This window comes from Alexandromys fortis, unplaced genomic scaffold, assembly GCF_014885135.2.
Source record: "Alexandromys fortis isolate MF-2015 unplaced genomic scaffold, M_Fortis_MF-2015_v1.1 scaffold_76, whole genome shotgun sequence".
NCBI classification, from domain to species: domain Eukaryota; kingdom Metazoa; phylum Chordata; class Mammalia; order Rodentia; family Cricetidae; genus Alexandromys; species Alexandromys fortis.
In genome coordinates, this window is record NW_026067997.1 from 1530596 (window position 1) to 1557759 (window position 27164).

Consider the following 27164-nt stretch of genomic DNA (forward strand, 5'->3'; position numbering starts at 1 on the left):
AGGGGAGGGGAGGGGAGGGGAGGGGAGGGGAGGGGAGGGGAGGGAAGGGAAGGGAAGGGAAGGGAAGGGAAGGGAAGGGAAGGGAAGGGAAGGGAAGGGAAGGGAAGGGAAGGGAAGGGAAGGGAAGAAAAGGGGCATTTCAGGATCAGGTAGAAACCTGGTGCAAGGGAAACTCCCCGGATCTACAAGGATGACCCCAGGTAAGACTCCTAGCAATAGTGGATATGTAGCCTGAACTGGCCATCTCCTGTGACCCGGCAAGACATCTGGCAGAGGGATTGGGACACCAACCCAACCACGTAACCTCTTGCCTACAATCTGTCCTGACTATTGTTCTAGGATTGGTGTCTAGCCCAACTGTCACCAAGGATGCTTCATCCAGCAACTAAGGAAGAAGGGAAGAAGAGAGAAGAATGATAGAGGGGTGAATATAGGTAAAGTAAATTATATAAATCTTTACAGATGCTATAATTAACCTCTTTAAATTGAACAATTAATATATAGTATAATAAAAACACAAACAAGAACTTACTGGTTTAAATGAACTCTATTTTCTATTGAGATCTTAACATCGTAAGAGTTCCTTAGATAAATTTACATGTATGAAAATGCATAAAGCCTAGAAACATGGTTTTGACCAGTGGACACATGCAAATAACCTATGACCTCACTATGGTATGAGATGTTGACATGTTCTAGAAAATACCCTTTTAATCAATCTTCATTCGCAAAGGCAGTTGTGTTTTTCTGTTAATGCTGTATTCATTTTGTTTTGCATTCTCCTGGGAATTGAGTCATATGAGGTGTGTTAGGGTTTTTCCTTTGTTCTCCAGCTGAGCATTGTCCCTGTGAGATTTATCCACTCTGCCACATGAGTCAGTGGTTTGTTTCCATAGGTTTTATTATGGTGTAGGGGAGTGACAAACTGTGGAGTCACTATCCTGTTGATAAGTGCGTGGGTTTTTCCCAGCTCAAAGTGTAGTAGCTCTGGCTCCCTGTCAATGTTGCATTCATCAGTCTTTCATGCTGGCCTTTCCAGTGTGTGCTCAGTGCTGTCTCATTGCGGTTGTCAATGGACGTCCCCAGAGACTGATGATGTTGACACTCCCTACTGTGTTAATCGGACATCTGTGAAGGGTTGACCCAAGTACTTTATCTATTTTAGTGACATTTGTAGAGAGATCTTTTTCCTATTCTGTGTAAAACTCTTTACTTAAAATTGACTCAGTACTTTGTCACACATACTTTAAGAATCTTGCAGCTCCATCAGTGGCTTCCTTGTTCACTTACTTACTCATGCTTATTAACGAGAAATCTAACTTGCTAGTGTCTATGGCTATTTTCAACATCCTGATGAAAACATCTTGCCTATCACTAATTTGAATATATGTGCTCATGAATGAATGTATGTGTGTGTATATGTACCACATTTCTTCATAGACATATTTCAATTTTTAATTTAGGCTCTGTTTTGCATTAATTTTCCTTTGTGATATGAACTTCAAGGTGGAGGCTCAATTTTTCCATATGTATATTAACTTATGCTAGTATCATTTATTAACACAAATTTCCATTCCCTCATTTCATTATTTTGGCATCTTAAAAATTAAGTTACTGTATAATGCATGTCTACTTCTAGACTCTGTTTTCCTTTACCCATTGTCGATCCACATGCCAAATTTTATACTGCAGTCTTTCCCTAGTTGTTGTACACAAAAATGTTTCTAGACGTTGCCTAACATTCATATAGCCAAAACTGTGCCCATTTTGGGAAGCACTATGTTAAACTGAGCTGGGTCCAGGCATAGGCACAAAAGATTCTAGCTAACTACACCATAAAAATAGATCTTTAGGTGGCACCCTGGTTAGGCATGTATTTTCACACTTTGGCTGTTTATTAATTCAACTATTTAGAACTTTCTGCCTACTGGGAGGGCTGCCTGAATCTGTTTGGGAGTCTACAGCAAAATTCTATAAACCTAAGAGCTTATAAGCCACAAGAGTTTATTTTCACAGTTCTGGAGTGTGGCAAGCCCAAGGTCAAGGGTCCAATAAGTGTAGTGTCTCGTGAGACCTTCTCTCTCACAGACGATTCCTTCAAACTAGGTCCTCATATGATGGGAGAAGAGCTATGGTTCTTAGTTTTTATCTTTCACTTATTTTTGTACAAGAGACCTACATTTTGACCTTTTGGTTTCATTGACTATGTTCATTGTTCATGGTTCTGTACTGCAAAAGGACATTTTCATTCATAGCTAATATACATGGAGCATATCCCCTCCCCTTTCTCACTCCACTCCTATGGGGCTCCTCCTATTGCTATGTCACATATAGGCACAAGATTTTGTATCATTATATCATTAGAAAGTTTAACATCAGGAATTAAAAGACAACCTTGTATTTCTCCTCCTGAGACTTGGTTGATTCACCTATTATGATTATCTTTGGTTGCATTTATTTTCCTGTAAGTAGCATAACTCTGAACTTTTTTATTTCTAAGTAATTTTCTGTTTTTATTGAGCTATACATTTTTCTCCACTCCCCTCCCTTCCTCTCTTCTCCCCCACTTCTACTCTCTCCTGTGACCCCCATGCTCCCAATTTAGTCAGGAGATCTTGTCTTTTTCACCCTCCTATGTAGATTCATGTACCTCTCTCTTGGGGTCCTGTTAGTTATCTAGGTTTTCTGGGGTTGTGGACTGTAGGCTGGTTTTTCTTTGCTTTATGACTGAAAGCTACTTATGAGTGAATACTTATTATATTTGTCTTTTTGTGTCTGGGTTACCTCACTCATTGTGGGTTTTTTTTTTCCTAGTCCCATCCATTTGCTTGCAAATTTCAAATTGGCATCATGTTTTACCACTGTGTAGTATTCCACTGTGTAAATGTAACATTGTCTTTATCCATTCTTCAGTTGAGTGGCATCTGGGTTGTTTCCAGGAATTCTGGAAATTATTGGTAAAAGAACTCTGTTGAAAAAAATCCTTTGTAGGGCAAGGAAGATGGGTAAAAATCATGGCTGTGTAAGTGTGAACACCTGAGTTTGAATCCCAGAACCAAAGTAAACAGCAATAACACACAACTACAACCTGAGAGTTCCTATTGCAATGTGGGAGCTGCAGACAGGAAACACTTCACAAACTCAGGGCCATCTAGCCTGGTATAGGCAGCAGCAAACAGCATGGAAGCCCCACTTTGAACAAGGTGGAAGAGGAGGACAGACAAGGATGTCCTCTTATCTCCACATTGGCACTCGGGCACCTGCATTCACACTTAGGAAGGCAGCAGTGCACACGTGTACACATACACAGAGAGGTCTACACACTTAAACACACACCATATCTAGAGAACAAGCTCACATTGAAATCATGTGTATATTATACTCCATCGTGTGTGTGTGTGTGTGTGTGTGTGTGTGTGTGTTCTTCATTTTCCCTATCCATTTTTCTGTTGTTGGACATAGACCTTGGTTCCAACACTTACCTACTGTGAGCAGTCCTGCAGTAAAGTACCAGTGCTCAAGCATCATTGTTGTGTTGACTTGGACTCTTTTGCCTCAAAGCTCAGGAATGGTCCAGGTGGGTTTTATGGCAGATCTATTTTTAGCTGTTGAAGGAACCTCTGTACTAGTTTCCACAGTAGCTCAACTACTTTACATTCCCATATCAATTTGTAAGGTTTACTTTTGTTCACATTCTCCCTAGCATTTATGATAATGATTGTCGTTCTGATTGGGGTCAGGGATAGAGTTTCAATGTTCTTTTAAGTTATATTTTTCTAAAGACTAGTGAGGCTGACCATTCTTCGTGTATTTATTTACGAATTGTGTCTGTCTTATAAGAACTATCCATTTGCTTCTGTAGTCCACTGTTGAGTGGTTCAGTCTCATACTGTTTTATTCTCTTTAGTTCTTTATATAATCTAAACATTAATCCTCTGTCAGATGTATATGTAACCAAGCAACCTACTCTGCAGTTTGTCTCTTTGATTTGTGTTTCCTTTTGTGTCCAAGTTTTCTTTTAATTTCAAAACATTCCATTTGTCAATTGTTGCCACTATACAGTGAACAACTTGAATCCTATTCGGAAAGTTTTTACCTGTGTCTATGTGTTGAAGTGGTCTTCTTGCTTTTCCCTCTAAGAAGCTCAGGGTTTTAGGTCTTATATTAAACTCTTTTATTTGGAGATGACTTAAGAACAGGGTAAGCCTTGGGGATCGAGTTATATTCTAACATGCGTATATATCATGCTTGTCCAGAGCCACTTGTTGAAGGTGCTGCTTTTCTGTGTTATACATTGTTGGCATCTTTGTCAAATATCGCATAGCTGTAGCTGTGTGGATGTATGCCTGGGTCTTCTGTTCTCTTTTGTTTACTTATAGTTCTTGTTTTGTGTCACTCTCGCGCCATGGTTGTTACTGTGACTCCGCAATACAACATGAAATTAGGTGTGGTGATACCTCCAGGATTTTTTTTCTCAGAATTGCTTTGAATATCTTGAGTCTTTTGTGCTGGCATAGAGTCAGATTATTCTTCCCATTTCTGGAAAAATGAATTTTTTTTCCAGAATGTGTGTGGCTCTTCGGCTATTTCAGAATATTAATTCATCCCATCCATGAGAAAAGAAGGTTTTTCTGTCTTTCAATGTATATAATCCAATTTCTTTCCTAGTGTCCTGACATTGTCATGGTAAAGGTCTCTCACTTTCCTGGTTACATTTATTTATAGTTATTTTACTTATGCAACTACAAATGAAATTTTCTCCCTGTTCTTTCTCAGTTAATAAATACACACACACACACACACACACACATCGAGAGAGAGAGAGAGAGAGAGAGAGAGAGAGAGAGAGAGAGAGAGAGAGATTAATAAAAGAGAAAGCCACCCTGCCCCCTGAAAGATGAACTTTAAAAAAAGAAAAAGAAAAGCATGACTCTTTCCATGGTCCTAACACCTGTGGAGGCCTGCTGTGTGCAAGATTTCTAAAAGGCAATATGTCTGGAACACTGTGTTGCAAGAACATTTTTCTGGCTATAAGTCTTGGAACCAAAAAGAGAAAATGGCTTACAATACAAGTGTTTATCCCGGAAAGGAACTGGAACTCAACTTAAGGAACATGATCAGCTTCACTTCATTCCAGAGATGCAGGGATGACGGTTCAACATATGTAAGTCAATAAATGTAATCTATCACGTAAATAGACTTAAGGACAGAAATCACACAGTCATCTCAAAAGATGCAGAAAAAGCCTTTGGCTAAATCCAACACCCCTCCATTAAAAAAAATCCCTGAGAAAACTAGGAATATCAAGAAGAAATCTCAACATAATAAAAGCTACCTACCCATGGTAAACCAGTGGCTGGTATCATAATAAATGGAGGAAACTCAATCTCTCAATGCTTCTCTTTTAAGGGTACCAATTTCAAATATGATGACTACACTCTCATGGCCAAATTACCATCCAAAGGTCTCATCTCCTAATGTCATCAATGAGGTAGGTGAACCTTTCAGCATATAAGTCTGGAGAGGATACACAATGTGGTCAGTCTCTGACCCCATCAGAGATGCTGAACCCTTGTGTTAATGCCTATGTGAAGAGGAACATTCAGACTCAGGACTCCTAAAACCTAGGTATCTTCAGCTTCTTTTTTGAATAATTTCTTTATTGTTTTTATTAAGCTATACATTTTTCTCCACTCCCTTCCCTTCTCCCCTCTCCACTTGTAACCTCTCCAGTGACCCCCATGCTCCCAATTTACTGAAGTAGTCTTGTCCTTTTCTGCTTCCTGTGTAGATCCACATATGTTTCTCTTTGTTGTCTAGGCTATCTGGGGTTGTGAACTGTAGTCTGGTTTCTCTTTGCTATATGTCTAAAAGTTACTTATGAGTGAGCATATATGATATTTGTCTTTCTGGGTCTGAATTACCTCACTCAATATGATTTTTTCTAAATCCATCCATTTGCCTTCAAATTTCAAGATATCATTTTTTTTTACCTTTGTGTAGTACTCCATTGTGTAAATGTAACATTTTCTTTGTCCACTCTTTGGTTGAGGGGCATTTAGGTTGTTTCCAGGTTCTGGCTATTACAAATATAGTTGCTATGAACATAGTTGAGCACATGTCCTTGTGGTACGATTGAGCATCTTTTGGATATACCCCCTTACACCTGTCAAAATGGCCAATACCAAAAACACTGATGAGAGCTTACATATGAGAGGATGTGGAGTAAGGGAAACATTCCTCCCTTGCTGGTGGGAATGCAACTTTGTACTTTGGAAATCGGTAGGGCGACTTCTCAGAAAATTAGGAAACAATCTACCTCAACATGCCTGGACTTCTACCCTCTTCATGTGGATGAAGATTTCAGAGAATGAAAGTGATCTTAATTTCATTTCTAGTGTTTGTTTTTTTCTGTACAGATAAAGATCTGTCTTACCTCCTGTGGAAGCTATTGTGTGAAGAAAATGACTCAGTAAGTTTACATCTTAAAAGAGCAAAACACACACACACACACACACGTCCCAGTCATTAACACCTATCACCGAGTGCCCTTCAAATGCACCCAACTGTAAAAGACCAAGTTCTTCCATGTGAATTGTATGGTGAGTCAATACTTAGCAATCTCTTTGCCATACATAAGTGATTTCAAGCTGAAGTCCTCGGCTATTATTGAGTGATCTTTGAATATCAGTGAATGACACCTCTTTCCAATTTTCAAATCATTTGTGTGGTAATAAAATGCAACACAGATTTCAAAGCAACATTTTCTCATCAATTACTCCAACAATTCATAGACTCTGAAGTCTGCTATGTGAGGTTGGCAGCATTTTGTGGCATGAGAACACATCAGATACAACGATATGGACAGAGCAAAAAAATAAATAAATAAACAAATGAGAGCTTCAGGTAGAAAAAGACTAATCAGTTGCTAAGAGTCATTATGAATAAAACTGGTTAACAGATCTGGTACAAAACACAGCAAAACTTTTTAAATGTGAAAGAAAATAAGCATTTGAATGAGAATTAGTAAATTCTAAATAATATTATAATGTTCAAATAAGATATAGATGTGGGCATTGCCCTAACTTCTTCAAAATGTTTTAAAAGGGGAAAACAAGCCAATATGAATTGGTACCTCCAATTGCATGACTAAGACCATATTCTAATTCCTGAAAATCACTTTGCCAGAAAATTGCTAATATTACTCTAAATGAAAGTCAGTATATTTGTCTTCCTATAAGAAACCAAAAGTATATTTCAGAAAATAGAATTTCTATTCTAAGCTACTTATACAGGAAATGCTCTGAATAAGATTTTCTTACAGAAATATAGAGCTTCAGTGTATGCTTAATTTGTTATACACAAAGAAGAAACCTCTTCAAGATGCTCCGGTATGAAGCCCACTCAAACTGTAAATGACTCATGGTTATAGACGTGATTAGCAGTGCGTGTAACTGCAGAGAAAGTCTCAGCTAGCTCACGTGTACATCTAAATTAGTATACTTCTACAGTATCAGTCCTTCTACGCCTGTAGTTGATTTAAGTTGATAATCCTTAATTGCCTTAAATTTGATAATCCTTCAGTTTAAGCATGAATTTTTTATTTGGCCATTGCCTATAAGTCTGACAATTCTTTTTTATCTTACTTCAGATCAACAAGTATTTAACAATATAATAAAACAGATTGTATGTGGAATCTCAAATGAGCCGGTGCAGAAAATGTACATAGATCATATATGGTCCCAGAAAAGCACAATTTGCAAGACACATCAGAAGATACACTTCTTAAATAAAATTGCAAAGGTAAACTCCAAAGTAAAATATGTGCACTCATGCTAGATTAAAGAAGACATAAAAAATATAGCCCAAACTTTTAAAATATGAACACAAGCAGAAGAAGTATATAAAAGTCCTGAAGGCAAATAACAGACCTGGAGGGGAGCTTAGCACTGAAACTTCCTGTTTTTAGAAAATTAATAATTAAAAAAAATCCAAGTCAATAAGCTTGAAAGCTCAGTAGAGAAAAAAAGTCAGTGGAGTGAATCAATAACTACAGTGAAAATTATGGCATTATTTAAGAAAAAAATAAAACAAGAGCTAGTTATTTATTTAATGAGCTAGGAGAAGATCAATAAAATAACCCTAATGAAGACAGCAGAAATGATTTAGGAAAAATAAAAACAAGGGAAAAACTGGCAATAAAAATAAGTAAAACTCTGCAAGGCTAAATGGGAAAGAAGAATACACATTCTACTGAAAATGAAGAAGTATACAACAGCTAAATATAGAAACAAGATTAAACATACCGAAGAATAGCAATAAAGCCCTTTTATGAACAAAGTGATGAAATGGTACAGAGGCAACAACTTAAGAAAATATAAATTAACAAAACTATCCCAAGAGGAACACAAAGCCAGGATACACTAGCACAGCTACATAACAGAAAAACAAGGAAAAGCTATTAGAAAAAGGTGGTTTAAAGGGGAATACTAATTCGAAATTATATTATATTCTACAATGTTACAATATAGATAAACCATAGCCAGCTATTGTATTCATTTCACATGGCTATTATATGTCTGGTAAGCAATCTGATTTGATAATGATTTTATTCAAAATTGTACTTATGGCAAACTGAAATACAATACCTAAGGCTTAAGAGCCAGCATCCACATATGAGGGAATCATGCAATGGTGTTGACAGTTTTTTTTTTCTGGCTCTGGGATACTCACTCAGGATGACTGCTTCTGGTTCCATCATTTTTTCTTAACAGCTGAGCACTCTATTATGTAAATGTACCTTGTTTTTGTTATTCATTCATCATTTGATGGACATTTAGGTTGTTTCTAATTTCTAGCTATTATAAATAGAGCAACAATGAACATGGATGAGCAAGTGATTCATAATGATTTTACCAGCCTGCATTCCCAGCAGCAATAAATGTGTTTTCCCCTTTCCTCATATCCTCACCAGGATCTGTTGTCATTTGTCTTATTATTTTCTTTTATTTGCTTGTTGATTTTTTTATCTTGGGCATTCTGGCTGGGATAAGAATGCCCACTGACGTTATGTCATTGATAGGAGGTGTTGGGGGAGAAATGGGTCTTTCAAAGGAGATGAAATAGCATATAGTGCAAGAAAGGAAGAAAGAGGAGAAATAGAACTGGAAGGATTAAGTAGAGAGGGCAGGATATAGGAAGGAATAAAAAGGAAACATGGGAAAGATAACTAACATTAAAGGACTTTCGAAAATGCCATACAGAAACCTACTGCAGTAGAAGCTGCCTGAAATGTATACATTTATACGAAGAGTTTAAATGAAGTTACCCTATTATAGAGGAGGGGCAATCTAACTACACTACCAAATAAAATGCCCAGTACCAGGAATATTGACCAGTAGGATTCCATAGACCCTTGCCCCCCAGACATTATACACTATCACCAATGAAACTGGTTAATGTTCAGAACTTGATAAGAAGACCTGTTACTGAAGATACCACATACTTAATCATAGAATATGGAGAAATCCTGCTGGTACTCATTCAGATGCCTCTTCCCTACTAACATCCATGATCCTGGAAAGTACAAAGCACACTGTGGCAGGGAGAAGGTAATCCAGGATTTGGAACCCATACCTGATACAGTGAATGAGGTCTGAATCTAAAGCTACATAGGTCATGGTCCCTAAAGAAAACCTAATACTACTATTCTATTACATGGACATAGCAATTAATAACTTCCTAATGACTTACTGCTATACCTTTAGATCAGTACATCACTCAATCATCATCGCAGAATCATCTTGCAGGTCATGGTAATTAATACAGCAGCCTACGACTGGCCAGCTTGCAGAGAACAAGAGACTTCAGCGTGCTCAGCCCTAATCCATATCAACATGGCCCCTCAAGGCTCAGGGAGCTCTATGGGAGAGGGGATGGAAGGACTGTAAGGTCCAGAGGTGGCGGATGACTTCCAGGAAACTGTTTCTTAGACATAACAGGAAAGATCTTCTTTTAAACTCATAGCAGTTGTAACAGCATAAGCTAGACCTGTATAACCTCAAGGCAGACACAAATCTCGGCATGGAGCGGGCAGGTGAGAGCACTGTGCACATCTAGCTGAGGGTCTGTTGGCATTTGTTCACTGCCAGGAGAGAGAAAAGTGAGTTTCTTCAATAGCATAAACGTCTGGCATATTTACCACACCCCAGAGCAGGCCACAAGCCCCGGAGTCGTTGAGCAACTCCAACTAGACTTGATAGGTTGAGTCTCTTCCTCTACCTACATGATCTGGGACCACTTCTTTCCCCTCTCATTCTTCATATGCCACTGGAGCTGTTTCAGACTAGATTAACTAAGAAGGAATAGTCAAAATGTCCACACAAAGTGCATCCTCCCTAAGTGAGTCAGACTCAGATAAGAAAGAAGGTGGAAACCCATAAAAAAAACAAGGTCCTTCTGATCATGGGCTGTTACTGACTTTCATGACACCATTAAAATAGAGATCCGGTGCTGTTCAAACAGCAGGATGGAGCACACAGTCTCATAAACTCTCTCCGAGGAAGAGAGCAGACTAGTATTGCTGTGACATATGGGAAATCTTTCATAACCTAAAGCTTCATAATTTCCGAATTCTATCACATTTGGCTTTCCAACTAACCTTCTCTTTTTCAATATGTTCTATAACATAACCTTTTCAGTGGCTGAATATAAATTAACTTTATTTGGAAATTTCTCCAGCATCCCTTCTTGAATCTTTCGATACCAAATGGCCAGGATTTCAGCTTTCTAAATGATTTAATCCACCTCCTTCTGGATCGGTTTTAAACCTTCCTGTAGACATTTAGAGATTGCCCAGGTTTGAAAATGGATAACAACAATAGGGTAATTGGTTGAAAACTAATGCCATTACGAGATTATCAGCCCACCAAACAAAAAGGAAAGCCAGAATCCCCACAGAAGGTTGTTTCTAAATGATGCCGCGTAGGCCACAATTTTTCAAAGTGCCGTTTAGGATGCTCTCCAATGAATGTTACACCCTAACTCAGCATGGTTCATAATTATGGATTATGGAAAAGGCCAGAAAAGAAAATTGCATCTGTAGTGTCAAGAAACATTATTCCCCTACGTGTTGAGATAATTTAGACAGCAAAACAAATGCCCTGCAACCAAGATGGGGTTCGAATTTGAAAATCGCCCTTGACTGGGTGGCTTTTTTTCCTGGATAACAAAATCCCCTGCCACACCACTGTCTCTTTACCCACAGTGTCTTCTTGTTATTCTCTCTTATGGTTAAATAAAGCCTTTCCTCCAATAGGACTAAACTCATTTTGGACAAGTAGAAAGTTATTTATATTGTCTCTGTGTTGTTTGGGTTTTTCCCCTTCCTATATAGTATAAACATATTGAGCATGTGGCTCTCTGCCTAGACACTTGCTGCTTTGTTTATGTGCTTAGTGAGAAACTGTTAATAACACTCAAATCCAGTTATGAGTGAATCCATCAAAAAGTCACTAAAACCCAAATCAGTAAATGTTGTTTATGCCCTCAGCATCTCCCCTCTGAGAGGCAACCCAGGGACAAGAGAAAATATGAACAGGGGCGGGGGAGGAACTGCATTGGGGAGCTAAATTGTAATTGTAATTGTGGCGAGTTGTTTTCTTTAACTTCAGCACCCAATAGAAGACACGTTTGTGGAAATGCAGCCATCACTGTTCACAGTGCACTAGTCATAAACAACTGAAAACTGAAGGAACCCCTGGGTCCTAGAACCTTGATATGAAACATAAGATTTAAAGGGACAAAATGTGCGGGGTTGACAAGGAGGTTCAGCAGATGGAGTACTTGTGTAAGTGTGAAAATCTTGTTAATCACTGATAAGCTCTTGGTTCAATGAGACACCTTGTCTCAAAAATAAGATGCAGAGAAATTGAGGAAGACACCCCAAGAGTGAACTCTGGCCTTCACGCACACATGCATGTAAGTACACACATGCACTATATAAACACACAAAGGAAGGAAGAGAAGAAGAAGGGAGGGAGGGAGGGAGGGAGGGAGGGAGGGAGGGAGGGAGGGAGGGAAAAAGAGGAATAAAACATTTCAAATGTGTTTGTATATTGGTAGATCGGGTAGACAGGGAGACCCTCAGGTTGTTTCTTTTAAAATTCAATGGTGTTTCATCAATTCTCTAACAATTTATATCTGTTTGGAGTTACATTTTTTGGCCCACGAGACTGATAAGTTATTTTTCTGTCTTATAGATGAAATTATCAGTAACTATGCGGTCAGTGGATAGCATGTGATATTGGCACTGTGTCAGAAAGGAGTGGAAAGTATAGGCAATTTGGGTATTACTGGTCGATTGTTTAGTCTAACACTTAGAAGACACTATAAGGTACAGGGGCTGGTTAAAATTTACAATTATAAAGGCTTTCAATGTGGATTTTCTTGGTGTGCACATGATTTTATTTATGTACATAATCTAATATGAAAATCGTGTTGGCATGTTTTATGCAAATTTACTATTGGGCTTTGATGAAAATGTATTGGTTGGCCTTTTGAGTGTGTGTGACTTTTCCTTTCTTAAGATGTCAGGAAGAGTAAGACAAATGCAGTTCTTCACAAGGCTACCATTTTGAAATGATGTCACGAAGCCCATTTTCTTCCTTAAAATCTCTTTCCTGTAAGCTTCAGCTATTGGTCTTTGAAAGCAAAGTATCTTCAACAATGCATCATAATTTGATCTCACAATTATTAGGTCAAGGAAAACAATATTCCTACTTCACCGGCAATTTTCAGATCATGTCTAGAGTGTTACATTTTACGAACTCTCACTTTAAGAAGAATGATTTAAAGCAAGAACGTTTGCTTTATGATGATGGGGATAGGAGAGGGTTTGTGAAGAAACATTCATAGCAGCTGGTGGAATTATGGATGGCTCACTTGAGGATGGAGGGCTTAATAAAAATAAGTGAAAAGTAGACTGAAATCTCATTGCAGCTCCGAAGGGAATATAGATGCTGAAAAGCTGTTCAAACCCACAACATCTTTCACACAACTAAATGATGTCCTAGTCACTCTTGTAGTTATGAAGCATCTGGTGATTAATTTATGGCCCAAAACCTTGGCTACAGCAATGAGCAGATAGCCCATTTGGTCAAGCACTACACTAGCGTGAAGACTACATTTCAGATCACCAGTGTTTGTGTAAAATGTCAGCTAGGTATGACTGCCATTCTGTAATCCCAGCACTCAGGGGCAGAGTCAGGCTCTCTGGGGGCATGCTGATTATTGACACTGATGTAGAATTCTCTGTATGCTGTCAATAAGTTTTATTGCCATTGGTTAATAAAGAAGCTGCTTTGACCTATAACAGAGCAAAATATAGGTAGGCAGGAAAACTAAACTGAATGCAGGGAGAAAGGTGGAATCAGAGAGATGCCATGTAGTCACCAAAGGAGATAGATGCCAAAACCTTACCAGTAAGTCACAGCATCATGGCAATACGCAGATTAATAGAAATGGGTTAATTTAAGATATAAGAGCTAGCTAGGAATATGCCTGAGCCATTGACTAAACAGGGCTGTAATTAATATACTTTCTGTATGTTTATTTGGAACTGATTGGCTGCCAGACCAGGCAAGACATAAACTTCCAAATTGGTAATTTCCAGACTCAGGTAAGAGATCTGCCTTGATATTTAAGATGAAGAGATGTGAAAACCCTTGACATCAATCTCTGACCTTCACCTACACACACACACACACACACACACATGCAAATATGAATCTTCACATGTATGTACTCCATACACACACACAAACACATATACAGAAAGAGAGAAAAAGAGAGAGAGAGGAGAACAATTTGTTACTTCCATGTCCAGATCTTTAAACTTCCATGTAAGTTGCTATACTCCCCTAGAAATGTATTAGTAGAAGTTAATAAATCTCAACTGTCCTCATAATAAACTATGACATTCTTCTTATCCTTAAATATTTTATAGGGTGTTCCTGTTGTCTTTCCTTTTTTTTTCTCTGTGCCTTTGCTCGTCTATTTAAACATACAAGTTTGGAGGTGCTACTTACAGTATGTCCTTATAACACTTTTATGGGTATGCACCCTCCCTAGCCAAACAAGAAATGCTTCAAAGGGTGGATAGACAAATAGAACCAAGTTCCTGTGTGCTCAGCCACACTCCCTCCTACACATTTAATGTAAAATATAAAATTTCACACTTAGACAATGCCGTATTAGCCAAGCTGAGATCAACTCATTAAAATAATGACTTCCAATCATTTATTTGCAACACATCCCTAATCTCCAGGTGTGCATCTCCTGTTTTCCTCATCCCATCTCCCTGACCAAAAAAATCCTTTAGAAAATGGCATTCCATTTTCTAAACTAGTTTCAGATTTGTGGAAACATCCATTTAGCTCCTTGCATGAATAGGAAGATTGCATAGAACAAACACTAGTAACTAGCTAAAGGGCAAAGTGAAATCCAGCAACCTTGGTGCATCTGGCTGTGCAGGTCCTGTAGGCCGCCTTGACTTCCTGTTGTTTAACTCTCCTAGGATTCGGAATTTAAGTAATGTCGATGAGGGAAATTTCCTCATATTAAAAGAAACTTGCAGTTTAGCAAGTTCATTTAATAAATATATAAATATCCATATGATTTCTGATACCTTTCTTCCAACCTTCCCATGGTGACAGGGGAAAAACCTTAGCGACCTTTAGTCCTTTCATCTCCTCCAATGATTGAGCTGGTTTTTGGACTTGGGTTTTTCACAACGTACATGTAGACCATGAATTGTTTGAGGAACAGCCTAAAAATCCATGAACCTTGGCTTCTGGGGCATGAACCAGCACTAGCCAGGAACTGCACGTTTTTTTCTCACTCTCCATCAGTAACATTAATATAGGTCAACTGTTTTAGCCCTATTCAAACTTTACTGTTCCCACCTCATTCTCAGAATTCAGCTCCTACCTTTAAAAAAAAGTATGATCTCTAGGAGAGTACCTACACACATATACACATGTACACACACACCAAAGACATAGACACGGGCATCTCTGAAAACAGTTCCCTCTGACTCTTCTCATGAACCCTCACTAACCATCCATTATCATTTGGTCTCTCCCATTTGCTGCTCCCTTCCCAGCAACTGAACTTTCAGCACTCTTCCCTCCTAAGATGCATTCACTATGCTCAATTAACTTCCTAGCCCTTGTTCACTCTTCACTCAGCCCTAATGTATTTTCTTTCTTCATAAAATAGCTCTTGTGTAGGTTGCTAATGACTTCATGCCAATCATCCCAAAGGATTTTCCCAAACCCACATTATGTAGGCAGTGCTTATATTGCTGGCCATTCCGTCTTTGGCACCTCCATTTTCATGACTGCATGTATTTCATCCTCTGCTGGACAATATTCTTCCAATCTCATTTTTAGGTTGATTAAACTGTTGTAAGATAAATTTCCTCCGGACATGGCTACAAATCATTTGGCATACCAGTCCTCAGCATCTTATTAGACAAGGACACCTATGATCACGGTATCACTCCTACCTGCACACTACAGACACACGGGGTACGTCTCCAGGCCAGGCCCCCATTAGGAGATCCAGACAAAAGTAAATGTTGACTTGCTGTTTCTAATGTCTCTTTCAAAGTCTCTCAACACCAACATTTCCAAAACCGAATTTACAAATCTGCCTCCCGAATCTGATATGTTTCTGTTGTCCCCATCTCCGTGAATTAACAATAAAGTATCTTATCACATAAACTAAGTACACATTTCCCACTCTTCTTCTTCTGACATTCCATGTGTGCTTGATTATTTCCCAGTTTACCTCCTAATGATACCCATCTACTACTATTCTCTTCTCGCTGTAGAATTCTTCCCAGATCTTCACTAGACACATATTAATTTCCTATCAATCTATTCCTGTGCCCAGCTGAAGAGAGATCATGTAGATGTGGGTCCCGCTGCACATGTATATAGAAGCCAGCAGGCGATATTGGGTGTCTTCATTTATTATCTGCCTGCTTATTATTTTTGCTACGGGTTCTTTCACTGGATCTACAGCTCTCAAGTTCATCAGGACTTGCTGCCCAGATCCAGGAATCCTTCTGTCTTCTCCTTTTCATTGCTAGGGATCCAGACATACACCATAGTGCCTGGATTTATATAGGGATTAGGAATCCAAATTCAGGTCCTCATGCTGCCACGGCAAAGTATTTTGTAGAATGAGGAATCTCCTCAAGTCTTCTTATGTTCTTAAAATATCTCCACCCATGGGCAGGCCTCGTCTGACTCAGGCCTCATCAGAGGCCCTTTCTTCTCCCTTCTCCCCGTCCCCCACTCCTACCTTCTACCTAGTTGGAGTTCTTTACCCTTCAGCAGTCCTCTCTGAAGGACAATGTCCCTGAGGAGAACAAACTCCTTGATTACTTCCTCTGCCAGCATCGAGAATCTGTCTTTCATGGTGTTTTCCAGTTGCAAATTTTTGTAACACTTGTTTACATGCGTGTCCCATTATAAAATGTTCAGGTATATGAGAGCAGGAACCCCTGTGAGTCCTTTATCACTCTATCGCTCCAGGACCTAGACTGCCACCCAATAAATTCCAAAATGCCCAAAACAGTCTTCTTGACCGAATTAACGATTTCTTCTTTTGCTATTGTGTTCACCCTGTATTTAGAATACCTTTTTTTTTTTTACTTTCCATTAATTTACAAGACCTTTTACAATACTATCATACAACATCAGTTTACTTTTAACACTTTATTTTTGATGATTGGCCAAAATACTGCTCTTTTAATAAATGAGAAGCAGGCTGGCTATAGAAACCACATTTATTAAGCAGTGTTTGTTTCCATAGGACCAATATACTACCTTGATGGTGGCAGATACTCAAAATGCTTTCTAAAATAATGGGGAAAAGTATCAGATCGAGCTCAATAGATATAGAGGTTGTGTAGGAATTATTATTGTGTGACCATGTGGCTTGATTTCTCTAAGTCTCTATAAAATAGAACTGATAGTCACTGTGTCTCATATGATTACTGTGAATATCATTTGAAATAATCCTTAAAATCCTAATTTTGCCACCAAATCCCTAAGGATGCACGCAAGATATGATCCCAGAGGTAATTATTATAAAATAATAGCAATGCATGGTATCTTGAGCTACCTCTGAAATTCATTACAAAAAAAATGGCCTTACCATGCAGCCTTACCCACCAAGACAATATCTCTGTCAGAAGACATCCCTGTCTAGGAGGAACACAGTGTGCAGCCATACGGGCTGACTAAAAAAAGCTTAGGAAAGCCTAGATTGAGATCACAATGGCAAGAACATCCAATCGCTCTCCAGCAGGTTATCATTTTAACAGTTTATTTTATCTCCAGCTTTTGTTCCATTTAAATGAAAAAAAGTAGAAAAAGTATTTGGATTATATTACATATGACATTAATATCTCTTTGAAGTAAAAATTCTTTCTGAATTTCTTCAATAAAAGAAGTGCTGGAGAAAATGGCTCAGTAGAAAGAGGCACTTACAGCCAGCCTAATAACCTGCTGATTCCCTCAGACCCACATGGTGGAAGGAGAGATCAGACTCCTGAAAGTCATTCTCTGGCCTCCACAAGTACATTGTGACACATGGACATACAAATACATACATGATAGATGGTAGGTAGGTAGGTAAGTGGGTAGGTAGATAGATGATGATAGATAGATAGATAGATAGATAGATAGATAGATAGATAGATAGATAGATAGATAGATAGTCAGTCAGTCAGTCAGTCAGTCAGTCAGTCAGTCAGAAAATTCAGTTCTTTCTGGGACACTTGAGTCAGAAATTTTGTGTAGCAAATTCTAGGCTGGGGAAGAAGTGAGAATAGCAAGCTATACAGTCATAGTAAAAAAGAATGTACTTACTGTCATGCACAGCTTCAGAGTAGAATATCACCTTTGGTGCACTCACACCCTAGTCAAACCAGATTATCCCATTAATAGTAAAGATGAATAAACAGTTTATTCCACTGTGTTAGTTATACAATAAATATTTCTTGCATATCATCATTTGCTAAGCACTGAGTTGGGTTCTAGGGAAAATGTAAGCAAAGATGTTGATCACAGGCAACATAATAAGGCAGAAAAACCATATGGGCCTCAGAGCCCAATCATCCGTTTTACATCTCAGCTCAATTTTTTGCTCCCTCAGTGGCCTCGGGTCAATTTAGTTGACTCCCCTGAGCCTGGCTTTTCTTTTTTAGAGCATCAAAATGAACCACGGACCTGAAATGGTCTGCAGGATTAAATGACCTCATATGTGGAAAGCAGCCAAGAAAAGTTATGCACCTGAATCCAGCGGTTCCTAGGGCGTTGGTCCCCAGGTGCAGGCTCACCCTCTTTCTCTTCATGCCAGCTTACTTCTCTACTGAGGTTAGCAAACTCAGAGATAGGAGTAATGATTTGATAGCCATTTGTGTTCTTTGAGCCTGCAAAGAGCTGACCCTTGATGAGGAGTTCAACCTTCCCTTAGTTTAAGACAGTTTGGTCAGTGAATTCCATGATTAAATTATCTTCACCATGGTCCTGACAAGGAGACTAGGAAAGTACAAATTGCTAGGTGCCCGGAATCTTAATGATCTTGGCAAGGGTGGTACAAGAGGATGACCAGATTTGAGATCTTTAAACTGCTGATCTGCCGGAGAACACTCTGCAATGTCTAAGGTTCATATGGTTTAGAAGGCAGTTTTAAGAATAGGGTCTTTTAAGAACTATCCTTTCTACTAAAGGCACAGTCTGCCTCCACTGGTATAGTTAACATGCAGGAATACTCCTCAGGTTCCTTCCATTCTATTTATATATCTTTGACCCACAACTTTATTCACATGAAACAATCACTCATTTTTGCTTCAAGCCACAAAGTTTTGCAATTTTATGACTCAGAAAGAGGATTAAACCATGAAAATTAAGGGAGAACAAATATAGCTTCTGCTATAGAAACATAAATTATGTTGTAACCGGAGACTGCTTTTTAGTTTCCTGGCCACCCAGAACCAAATAATTACACAAAATTATATTAATTGCAATACTGTTTGGCCAACGGTTCAGACGTATTCCCAGTTGACTCTTATATCTTAAATTAACCCATTTCTATTAATCTGTATATCACTATGAGGCTGTGGCTTACCAGCATGGTTCTGGCATCTTTTTCTTTTGTTAGCTACATGGCATCTGCCTGACTCTACCTTCTCTCTTCCTGCATTTGGTTTAGTTTCCTGCCTAGGTATATTCTGCCCTTCCAAAGGCCAAAGCATCTTCTTTATTAAACAACGGTATTAAAAACATATTCACATCATACAGAGGGTAATCCCACATCATCTACCCTTTTCTGTCTAAATAAAAAGAAAGGTTTTAACTTTAACATAGTAAAATTACATATAACAAAACAGGCATCAAGCAAGAATTACAGTTATAATATTTCTTTGTGAGTCTGTTTTATATTATCATATCTAAGGAAATTATAACTATACCTATCTGTTTTCAACTCCATCAAAGATCCCAGAAGGATATAATATTCCCTAAGTAAATAGGAAGGGCATTGTAAACAAATGCCAAAACTTGAGGAAGCCATTCCTTACTTTGAAACCTGTCCTGAATATCTACACGTCCAGGGTTTTGTAGAACTCACTGCTTTGTATGTGTGTATAAGACTTAACTGTGATGACTGATAAGCTTAATTTATATAATGACTTAATTTGTATAGAAGGTGGAAAATGTTGTCAGAAATGGAAATAGCTAAATTGCAAAAAAATCAAGATCATCAAAGGTTAATAAAAGTTATTGGCTAACTTTCTAATCGTGCCTATATATTGTCCAAAAATACATGGACTAAAAACACAAACAACCGAGCAGTGTTGGGTATGGGTTCCATTTTGTGAAGTGAGACTTAAGTTAATCCAGTTATTGGTTGGTTACTCCCATGAGTTTTGTACTACCATTGCCCTAGCACATACTGTAGACAGGACACCATTGTAGATCAATGGATTTGAAAGTATTATGTAGGCCCCAGCTTGACTTCTCCATCTTCATTGAGTTGTGCGTGTGTTGTCTTAAGCAATGGGGCCTTGCTGTCAACTTGTAGAGAGAAGTCTATTGTGTCAGCTTGGGTTATTTAGGGGTTCCCATAAATTCCTTTGGCCAGCAACTCAATTAGATGTAACCCAATCCTGGGACTGGAAGCTTCATTTGGTGACAAGAAATAGCTAGTTAAGACTCTGTCTCCCCATTATTTGGTGATTTCATTTAGATAGCCTTTCATATATATATGCAAATATATATAAATTATATAAATGATCCTTAAGTTTAGCGGTCCTTTGCCTACTTTCCACTCTCAACTCCCTCTTCCTTCCCCCTTCCCAGCTGATCTTCCAATTCCAGCCCCCCCCCATTCATCCAAAATTATCTATTTTATTTTCCTTTCCTAAGAGGATCTAGTTATACCTTCTGGTTCCTTATTCTAAACTTATCCTCTGAGGCTATATGATTGTAGCTTGGTTGTCCTTGACTTAGTTAATATTCACATATAAACAAGTACCATATTGATCTTTCTGGGTCTGGGATATCTCACTCAGGGTAACGATCTTTCTAGTTCTATCCATTTTATTGCTGTCTAACTATTAGAGAGACAAAAAGGAAGTGGATCCATTTAGGAAGAGAGGTGGGGAAGAACTGGCAGAAGCAGAGGGAGGGGAAACTGCATTCAGGATATATTATGTGAAAAAAAATTATTTTCAATAAAAGGGAAAAATGAAAAGCAACAGCAAAAGCAAAACATCAGAGTGAATGCAGTGGCCCAATATGGAAATAGCTCTGAGTCACTTAAACAGAGAACCCTGTCAGCTTAGCATATGAATTTATGATTCATTATAGAGAGAGAAGACAGAAAGACAAAAAAAGTTCTCAATACAAAAGTCAAGAGGTAGAACACACTGAGTTCAGAACTTCTTATTTGTTCTGTCAGGGTACTCTAAACCCAGGGTCCTGACATCCTAAGTACCTGTACAAGGCTTGCAGCAATCTGTCAGAGAGTCAAAGGTAAAGGAAGACCTTCCCACAGCTTCTTTATGACACAAATCTCTCACCAAGGAGACACTCTTCTCTCCCAGCTCAGGTATGACTCGCTCTCTTACTGAGTCACTCCAACACTCCTCCTAAAATACAGGAGCCACCTCACTCAAATACCTCCAAGGCCCCAAACCTAAAATATAAGTAAGATGAATAAGGACTCCAAGGACTAATGCCATAGAACTGTTTTTTTCCCAAAAAAAGTTCTTTCACCCACTCCTTTAATGTACATACATGGCCTCTTCACACGGCATATGGCTGGGGACAGAAAATGCCTCAGTTCAAATTGGGCGCAGTTGGTCTGGCAAAGCCTTCTGCTGTGCTGTTCTCTCCATGGTTTCAATTGCAAACCACGTCACCCGACCATAAGGATGCTGAAGAGCCCATGTGGAGAAGGCTTACAAGGTTTCAAATGCAAGTTCTGACTCCGTAACGGACTTGTTAATGTGTGTCCTGGACACAGTCTTATTGAAGACTCAAACCAAAACCAGCGACAGTACCTGTGCTCTCTCTCAACATGACAACATTTTCAGCTGACTGATCAAGAGAAATTTCATTCCCAATGAAGAAGACCGAGCAACAGGAGTGCTGTTCTGCCAACGCTCTAGAATTTTCTTATTAATGGTGAACAATATTTAAAAACTAATTATGAAAAGTTCCTATTGTCTTTGCTTTTTTTAGTTGAGTAATTTAATTATTTTATAATTCATTCAATAGGAAGTTATGGAACAAATATCTAAAGTACTAAAAAGATAAAGAGGATAAAAATAAAAAGAAAAAAAAACATGCTCTCTAATCCTAATGAGCTTAGACAGTCATGGAAGAAAAGAACACAAAAAGCCATAAGTAAGAATCCAAAATGGGATAAGTACTCCAATTCAGAAACGAACAATTTAAATAAATGCCACAGACTCCTAGGTAGGCAAAATGACTCCAGGGAGGGAGAGCTGTGGATGATGAGAGAAGGTTCCCATGAGGAACTTGGGGTAGAGAAAGGTCTTAGTAGTCTCCTGTTTTTGTGCAACGAACCCTTTTAAGGCTGCAATCTTCTTAAAAAAAAGAGAGAGAAAGAGAGAGAGAGAGAGAGAGAGAGAGAGAGAGAGAGAGAGAGAGAGAGAGAGAGAGAGAGAGAGAGGCTCTACACTGAATTATGGAGGATATCAATTACAGCAATTCCTGCTATAACACCTGCTTTAAAAACATATTTTTTTCACTGCAATTGCTACATCAGGGAGTAATTTAGGCAAAGCACAGATTTCATGTTTATTTATGCCTCATTCCATCACAGTCTGCAGATAAATGACAAGCACTACAGACTCCATACTTCACAGGAATTCAAATGCTGCGCAATCAGATCTCGGACCTCTCCCAGCCTCTACCACCTGCCATATGTGTGGTGACCTGCACCCTATTTGTACCCGCCACCTAATCGCAAACAACCTCATGGAACAGAAACTCAGAAATGTGACCGCTTGCACAGGCAAACTTCACGGCATCATATTTATCCTAGAAAATATGTATTTCTTAATCATTTAGCGTAGTACTATGTCTAACTTTTATTAGAATCCAATCTTATTTATACTGCATAAGCTGGCAATGTTTTGAGCAATGTGTCCCCAGTCTCACTTTCCCAAGAAGTTCTTCCTGTATTATTTTATGTAGCAAAGAACTTTTAGAAATACATGTGCTGCAATATAGCAGAAGTGACTGTGTGATTAAGTACATTCCGAACACCGTTCTGGAATGTTAGAGTATGTGCCTCTTTGTTACTGAATTAGACAAGAAGATCAGGTACCTCACCAAGTCAACTCTCCTCACTGCAGGAGTAATAAGCACAAATGGTGCCCAGAGATATCTGGAACGACAAAGTAACATAACTGGGATTTCTACCAGAGAGTCCCTGGTGGGAGCTGCTAATACCCTATGTGCTTTACCTGTAATGATGATTGGATAACGTGATAAATATTAGAATGTTAGAAGCAATAACACGTCAATCTTTTTCCCCCATCAAGTTTCACTGGTGTACTACATTCTACCCACCCTCTCATTAGTGAACCCATTATAAATGTGAGAGGTGTAGTCTGTGACCAAAGGAAATGGGCGATGACAAGATGTGAGTTTTCTAACCAAAACCAAGAATTTGCGATGGAAGGTGGAAGCAACAGAGAAACGGGGAAGAATATGAGGAAATAGGGAACAAGCCACTATCAGGTCCAAGTAAGATTTCCTCATGATTTTTACATGTTTAAGAGCATTTTTGCCTCCAAGGTTCATCTTTTCTGTCCAGCCACTCTCCCAAACACACTGGTCCACACAACAACTCTGCTGCTATAACTGGATGTAGACGTTGCTTCCTAGCATGCTATGGCTTGGATAAGTCCTCCTAAATTCACCTGTTGGAAGCTCAGTGCCCAGTACAGCAGTGTTAGGAAGGTGGCTGGAACATGAGGATGGAACCTCATGATTGGGTAAATAGCACTCTCATGAGGGCAGACTAGCTGTTATGAGATAATTAAACATGTAAGCTCATGAAAACCGCCCTTCTCCTTGTACTCTCTCCACTTCATGTGCGCACAGGCTCATTTGCTTTGTCATGGAACGATATCGTAAGAAGGCTCTTGCCAGATGCTGACACCATATCCTTGGCACTCCCAGTCCCCAGTTTAAACATACTTTTACATTTAATTTGACCCCTATGGTATTCTGTTATAGTAACAGAATGGACTCTGACATTATGAATTCAGTCCTGTGCTTTTTCTTCATCAAGTACACTATATTGTAAAGATCAATCAGAATTCCCTATTACCAGAACATCTTCCCAATTCTGTTTTTCTGGAAGACTTAGTTCTGAAAAACCAATCACTTGTATCCACCAAAAAGATAATTCCTGGAAACTCACATTCAATGGCCATCAATTTTCAGTACCCTGTTGATAACTACTTCTGATCTGATAAGTCACCCTGGCCTGGCTCTCAACAGACCCACTTAATAATTATTATCTCCCAGTTTGCAAAACTAATAACCTTAACACATTCATCTTGTCAGATTATGGGAGGTAAGAATAGAATAATTATTGTAAATCATATTACAGGCCTTGGGCAAAGTTCACCACAGTGATTCCAAAAGCCAGAGGGTGATGGATCTAAAAATCAAGATTTCTGAGTCATCGTCTTTTCTGAGTCTGTGCTGACTTCCTGCATATCTTACATAGGCTATCTCCTCCTGATCCCTACTCTCTGAGATCTTGAGCTCCTCCACACCACTGTGAGAATATTTTCTATTTAGGAGGCATATAACCTGTACCGCTGCTGAGCCAACTGAGCTAAAATGGTAGGAGAACTATGAAAAGGGTCCTTCTCAAGCAACAAGGGGATCTCCCTCCATTCATTCCTAGTGTTTCTAAGACTACAAATAAGCATAAATGGAAAGGGAGATACCTGAATTCCAGATTAGTTGGAGTTGTTGGAATATTTTTCTCCTCTGGGAAACAGCTGAACATAATGACTTTCTAGCCCTAGAGTTTTAAAAGACCATTCCACAGGCCTGAGCTATGAGCATGAGCAGAAGAGGTGCCCTGTGAAGGTAAGACGAGAAGTGAACAGAGGTCTCAAATCAAGTTCCTTCAAAGTTCCACCCTCTTCTTGACGCCAAGACAAACCCAGACCCCGATAAAAGAGTGGGAGAGCCTGGGTATTAATCCATTCTAGACTGTTACAATAGGAAAGTGGGGACCCCAGGCTCAATTTGTACAGGGTTGACTAGACCTTTGAAATGGAGACTGAGGGAAGAACATTATGAAGGGTCAGTCAGGATTGGAAGGACCAGAGAATGTGTTGAGGCCAACTGTGCCTATGAGTTGGCCATCAAGATATTTGTGATTCTACCCTCCTACATGAGTGGGAGGCAGGCTCTATCTCTTGATAACAGCCTTTTAAAGGGATGACAGTCACTTCTTTAAGAAGGGTTGTAATATATACGGACACCTCAAGGGTCCACAATGGCAAACTTTTTTTCTAATAAATACCCAGAAATGGTGGTTAGGAGTTTTTCGAGAATTGGCTGGGATGAAGAGCACATTATCCTGGCAGCTCCGGTCCTTCTTAGGCAGATACTCTAGGAGTTGTTAACAAGGCTAGACTTCTACAGTTGGTCAGAAGTACCAGATCATCCCAGGGATGCACCCTTGAACTCTCAGAAGCTGCCGTTGTGATGCTGATGATTGAGTGATTGATTGATTGGTGTCTTTTAATGTGGAAGGAGGGAAGGACATATCCTTCATGTTAAGGACCCTATCACATACATACATCAAGTTGAGGTCCAGTCAAGAAGACTTAGAGAAGGATGGCGGACTGTGGTCAGGGAACGAGATTTTTCTCAACACCTAGAAGACAAAGGAGTTGTTTGTCCACCACTAGCTGATGGCATCGATTATGTCAAGTCACTGTAAACTAGTATCCATTGAGCATCGATGGGTTTGAGTGGTCTAGGCGCAGTGGGAGGACTGTGGACCTGGAATGCAGGCAGGAAATGAGGAGCCAGGTAAACAAGGAAGCAGCAGCACAGAGAACAGGCAGTGCTACCCTATCCAAACAAGTGCTGCCTTCCAAGCAACTGCCCTGCCTTGCTTGCTCTGTAACAGAAAGGCAAAGCCTCTCTGTGGCATAAACAATGGGCTTGCCAAAGGTCTTTAAAATAGTTTATTCTTTTACATAGAGTAAGAAGGACCTGTTAGAAAATGCCTTTTTTTTTTGCCTTTTTTAGCAAACCTTCTGTTTCAATAACTTCAGTCCTTTTAATCACTATCAACATGCATGTAGAGAATGTTTTCCTATTTAAAAAAATGTTTTGGGGGAGGGGCTAAGGTCTCACTATATAGCTGGGGCTGGTCTGGAGCTCCCTGTAAATATAGACAATGCTACTCTTGAACTCATAGAGATTTGCTGCCTGTCTACTCCTCCCCCCTCCACAAATACTGGGATTAAAGGTGTGATCCACCCACACCTGGCCTAAGACAATTTTTTGAAGAGATATGTGTATGGGAAAGGTATGATATATCATTGTAGATTCACTAAACACAGAAACAGAAGACCGTAAACTCTCCAATGACTCTAGTAAAGTTTAAAAGACTGTGGTCAGCCTTCAAAACAAGGAGTTAGGCAAGGAAAAAGGAAGGGGAAAGGGAAAGAAACTGAAGAGCAGCTGAGCTGGTGGGTTATGCAGATGAAGCAGACCTTAGCAGGTGATGTCACGTTCCTGTCTTGTGGGAAGCAAAATCAACCCTAGCTGTCAACACAGCAAAATCCTGCTTTGATGGGGCACATGCTGGTTCACAGACTCAGTGGAAGGCTCCAGAACCATCCTGGTGTTAGACAAACACTAGAGCACACACGATGTCACACAGCAAGAATAACAACCAGCATGCCACAGCAATTATTATACCCAGGGCCCTGCTGCTGCTTGCACTGAAAAACAACAGATACTGCTTCTGGTGCCAGAAGTCAGGTCAAACAGCGTCTTCAGACTCGGACTACTTGCTTCTTATTCTGAAGCCCCATTTGGATTTCAAGACCATAGGCAGTCACAGGGTGGCCAGAGTATGCAGAGAGGTAGGATTAGCCTCCCCACAAAAATCCACACTGCAGGAAACTGCCCTAAACAGAAAGAAGGTCACAGTTAATCCCCAGAAGCACGAGATTGACACCTGACAAACTACATAATTTTCTCTAGCATGGTTAGTGTACAGGACCTCTATAATGTCTTTTCTATTCCTGATTCGCCCTTGGGTGGAGTATTTTCTCACTCTGTAAGTCTCATTATACTATACCATGCTTATAGAATCTTACATTTTAAACTGAGCAATATTCTTGGAGTATCTCTGGCTTGCCCACAGGACAGGTGCCTTTTGAAGGCAGGTATTTCATGGTAGTCATGTGTCTTTTTATCCCACCCCCCACCCCCGCTTGGCAGAGTGTCTTCCAAAAGCTAGCTGCCGCATGCATGTCTGTGTTCCTCACACGGCTG